Source organism: Schistocerca gregaria, unplaced genomic scaffold (assembly GCF_023897955.1).
Source record: "Schistocerca gregaria isolate iqSchGreg1 unplaced genomic scaffold, iqSchGreg1.2 ptg001013l, whole genome shotgun sequence".
In the NCBI taxonomy this organism is placed as follows: Eukaryota; Metazoa; Arthropoda; class Insecta; order Orthoptera; family Acrididae; genus Schistocerca; species Schistocerca gregaria.
In genome coordinates, this window is record NW_026062362.1 from 40,001 (window position 1) to 45,000 (window position 5,000).

The 5,000-nt window shown below is 50.3% G+C and overlaps 1 non-coding gene across 1 annotated transcript in view; it reads right to left on the reverse strand.

The window, feature by feature from the left end:
* LOC126327047 (small subunit ribosomal RNA) overlaps positions 1–959 on the reverse strand; it is a 1,893-nt gene extending 934 nt beyond the window's left edge. The window contains exon 1 of the ribosomal RNA XR_007560933.1: positions 1–959. This exon is cut by the window's left edge and continues 934 nt beyond it. This is a non-coding gene — a ribosomal RNA (small subunit ribosomal RNA).
* Between the last annotated feature and the right edge of the window lie 4,041 nt (positions 960–5,000).

Sequence of the window (5,000 nt, forward strand, 5' to 3'; positions counted from 1 at the left end):
CCCGCCTGTCCCTATTAATCATTACCTCGGGTTCCGAAAACCAACAAAATAGAACCGAGGTCCTATTCCATTATTCCATGCACACAGTATTCAGGCGGGCTTGCCTGCTTTAAGCACTCTAATTTGTTCAAAGTAAACGTGCCGGCCCACCGAGACACTCAACAAAGAGCACCCTGGTAGGATTTAAACGGGGTCCGCCTCGGGACGCGAAAGCACCCCTTCGGCTCGCCCCACCGGCAGGACGTCCCACGATACATGCCAGTTAAACACCGACGGGCGGTGAACCAACAGCGTGGGACACAAATCCAACTACGAGCTTTTTAACCGCAACAACTTTAATATACGCTATTGGAGCTGGAATTACCGCGGCTGCTGGCACCAGACTTGCCCTCCAATAGATACTCGTTAAAGGATTTAAAGTGTACTCATTCCGATTACGGGGCCTCGGATGAGTCCCGTATCGTTATTTTTCGTCACTACCTCCCCGTGCCGGGAGTGGGTAATTTGCGCGCCTGCTGCCTTCCTTGGATGTGGTAGCCGTTTCTCAGGCTCCCTCTCCGGAATCGAACCCTGATTCCCCGTTACCCGTTACAACCATGGTAGGCGCAGAACCTACCATCGACAGTTGATAAGGCAGACATTTGAAAGATGCGTCGCCGGTACGAGGACCGTGCGATCAGCCCAAAGTTATTCAGAGTCACCAAGGCAAACGGACCAGACAAGCCAATCCGATTGGTTTTGATCTAATAAAAGCGTCCCTTCCATCTCTGGTCGGGACTCTGTTTGCATGTATTAGCTCTAGAATTACCACAGTTATCCAAGTAACGTGGGTACGATCTAAGGAACCATAACTGATTTAATGAGCCATTCGCGGTTTCACCTTAATGCGGCTTGTACTGAGACATGCATGGCTTAATCTTTGAGACAAGCATATGACTACTGGCAGGATCAACCAGGGAGCTGCGTCAACTAGAGCTGAGCAGCCGGCCGCCCGGGAGTGTGTCCCGGGGGCCCGCGCGAACACGCAAGCGTCCGCTCAATTATTCTGCAAACAGGAGGAGGCCGAGCTCCCCTGCACGATACACCTCGAAACCCTCTCAGGTCCCGGCGGCGCGCAGCGCCGTCCTAGGTACTTGGTCGGTTTCGAGAGAGGCGCAATCGCCCGGAGTTAGGCGAGTAGACGGTTTTAGTGCGAACACCCTTGCTCCCAACTGAGCTTGCCGCTGCCGACAGAGGCCCGGGAGCGTGCTGTCGTGGCATTGCCGGCGGGAGACAACACGCGCCACCTATGGTGACCGGCAGCTCCAACGCCACACAAGGGCAAAGCCCCACTTGGGTGCAGAAGCGAACTCTCCCAGCACAGCGCACGCGCCAACACGTCCGCACAACTGCGATACAAACCACCTGCGAGAACCGCTGGGGCGACCGAGCAGCAGACGGCGTCGCGGCGCCGAGTGCCAGGCGGCGGCGCATCCTCAACGCACACAGTCCTCAATCAGACCAGCACACTGCAGATGTCCACCGCGCTTCGCACCGGGCTCGGCTGAACCAACTTTGGCCGCCAGGCGCCGCGTGCAGGGTGCGCCGCAGCGTAGCTGCGCCGCCTGCCGGGCCCGTCGGCTGGCGCTCCTGCCACTCGGCGCCCCCCACCAGCCGCCTGTTGCGCGTGCGCCCACGCAGCGCGCGGCCAACACGCCGGGCGGCCCCCCTTCACCGGCCGGGAACAGTCCCACCAAGCCACCGCCGCGTATCGCTTCATACCCACATGGGCCTAGTCACGCGTGTGGATGTGGCGGGTACCGCTGAAACAACCGGTTAATAGCTGTACCGATCGTCGCCATCACAGATTCACCTCCAGCGTGAACAACCGCTCAACAACGGATTTCCAGTTCATTTGCGTATCTTGGGCAGTAAACGTAGATGTCCACCTACATTTGCGAATTCAACAATTCTTGCATGCCAGGATGTCATGTGTCACGACACGCTACATCAGACCACATACACACTGCGACATGTGCAGAAGAGAACACGTGGAAGGTGGCCCGCGCACGTATGCGATGTACCTTCCGCGATCCACTGTCAACCGGCATCTGCGGCATGTCCCAGATATGGAACGCGGTCCACCAGGGTAGCACTTTGTGTGAGGCAATACGACAAAGTCGGAATACACGCGTCACTACATCAGACGGCTCACGCTGACCTGACCTGACCTGACTCACCGCACCACCACCCCCAGCGACCCAGGGTGACATACAATGCGTTCGTACGTTCCTCCCACACGCCTCTACGGCGTACCACAGTGCAACCTAGCTGTTATTGGGAGACGAGACAAGTAGCATCAAGCACAACATATGGAAATTGAGATTCGACACCGTTGGGCACAGCCAGCGTACGGTCACACGTATCACACTACTTCACTCTGTACGTAACGACCGATGATCGGTACAGCGTGTGGGTTACGCGTACGACATCAGCGGACAATGGACACAGACCATACCACGACGTACACTGAGGGCGTCGACATCTGAATGCAACTGAACAGCTGCGAGGCTCATTTAACACTCAAACGCCAGACCGACCAGCTTGAGAGGACAGAGACACAAAGAGGGGGACAGAGGGGGACAGAGGGGGGGGAGGGGGGGGGGTCGGCGATATAGTCCTATTGCAGTACAATTGACAGTGGATAGCAGGAATATGTGGAAAGTAAGCAACACTCGCAAGACATCTACATGAGGATAACAACGACACCAGAGATTCCGAGCAGTGAACTATGTTAGGCAAAGGGACAACGTGGGTTAGGTTAAGGGACAACGTGGGTTAGGTTAAGGGACAACGTGGGTTAGGTTAAGGGACAACGTGGGTTAGGTTAAGGGACAACGTGGGTTAGGTTAAGGGACAACGTGGGTTAGGTTAAGGGACAACGTGGGTTAGGTTAAGGGACAACGTGGGTTAGGTTAAGGGACAACGTGGGTTAGGTTAAGGGACAACGTGGGTTAGGTTAAGGGACAACGTGGGTTAGGTTAAGGGACAACGTGGGTTAGGTTAAGGGACAACGTGGGTTAGGTTAAGGGACAACGTGGGTTAGGTTAAGGGACAACGTGGGTTAGGTTAAGGGACAACGTCGGTTAGGTTAAGGGACAACGTGGGTTAGGTTAAGGGACAACGTGGGTTAGGTTAAGGGACAACGTGGGTTAGGTTAAGGGACAACGTGGGTTAGGTTAAGGGACAACGTGGGTTAGGTTAAGGGACAACGTGGGTTAGGTTAAGGGACAACTTGAGTTAGGTTAAGGGACAACTTGAGTTAGGTTAAGGGACAACTTGAGTTAGGTTAAGGGACAACTTGAGTTAGGTTAAGGGACAACTTGAGTTAGGTTAAGGGACAACTTGAGTTAGGTTAAGGGACAACTTGAGTTAGGTTAAGGGACAACTTGAGTTAGGTTAAGGGACAACTTGAGTTAGGTTAAGGGACAAATTGAGTTAGGTTAAGGGACAAATTGAGTTAGGTTAAGGGACAAATTGAGTTAGGTTAAGGGACAAATTGAGTTAGGTTAAGGGACAAATTGAGTTAGGTTAAGGGACAAATTGAGTTAGGTTAAGGGACAAATTGAGTTAGGTTAAGGGACAAATTGAGTTAGGTTAAGGGACAAATTGAGTTAGGTTAAGGGACAACTTGAGTTAGGTTAAGGGACAAATTGAGTTAGGTTAAGGGACAACTTGAGTTAGGTTAAGGGACAACTTGAGTTAGGTTAAGGGACAACTTGAGTTAGGTTAAGGGACAACTTGAGTTAGGTTAAGGGACAACTTGAGTTAGGTTAAGGGACAACTTGAGTTAGGTTAAGGGACAACTTGAGTTAGGTTAAGGGACAACTTGAGTTAGGTTAAGGGACAACTTGAGTTAGGTTAAGGGACAACTTGAGTTAGGTTAAGGGACAAATTGAGTTAGGTTAAGGGACAAATTGAGTTAGGTTAAGGGACAACTTGAGTTAGGTTAAGGGACAAATTGAGTTAGGTTAAGGGACAAATTGAGTTAGGTTAAGGGACAACTTGAGTTAGGTTAAGGGACAACTTGAGTTAGGTTAAGGGACAACTTGAGTTAGGTTAAGGGACAACTTGAGTTAGGTTAAGGGACAACTTGAGTTAGGTTAAGGGACAACTTGAGTTAGGTTAAGGGACAACTTGAGTTAGGTTAAGGGACAACTTGAGTTAGGTTAAGGGACAAATTGAGTTAGGTTAAGGGACAAATTGAGTTAGGTTAAGGGACAACTTGAGTTAGGTTAAGGGACAACTTGAGTTAGGTTAAGGGACAACTTGAGTTAGGTTAAGGGACAACTTGAGTTAGGTTAAGGGACAACTTGAGTTAGGTTAAGGGACAAATTGAGTTAGGTTAAGGGACAAATTGAGTTAGGTTAAGGGACAACTTGAGTTAGGTTAAGGGACAACTTGAGTTAGGTTAAGGGACAACTTGAGTTAGGTTAAGGGACAACTTGAGTTAGGTTAAGGGACAAATTGAGTTAGGTTAAGGGACAAATTGAGTTAGGTTAAGCGATAATCTGGTACAGCCACAGTTAGGTTAAGCGATAATCTGGTACAGCCACAGTTAGGTTAAGCGATAATCTGGTACAGCCACAGTTAGGTTAAGCGATAATCTGGTACAGCCACAGTTAGGTTAAGCGATAAACTGGTACAGCCACAGTTAGGTTAAGCGATAAACTGGTACAGCCACAGTTAGGTTAAGCGATAAACTGGTACAGCCACAGTTAGGTTAAGCGATAAACTGGTACAGCCACAGTTAGGTTAAGCGATAAACTGGTACAGCCACAGTTAGGTTAAGCGATAAACTGGTACAGCCACAGTTAGGTTAAGCGATAAACTGGTACAGCCACAGTTAGGTTAAGCGATAAACTGGTACAGCCACAGTTAGGTTAAGCGATAAACTGGTACAGCCACAGTTAGGTTAAGCGATAAACTGGTACAGCCACAGTTAGGTTAAGCGATAAACT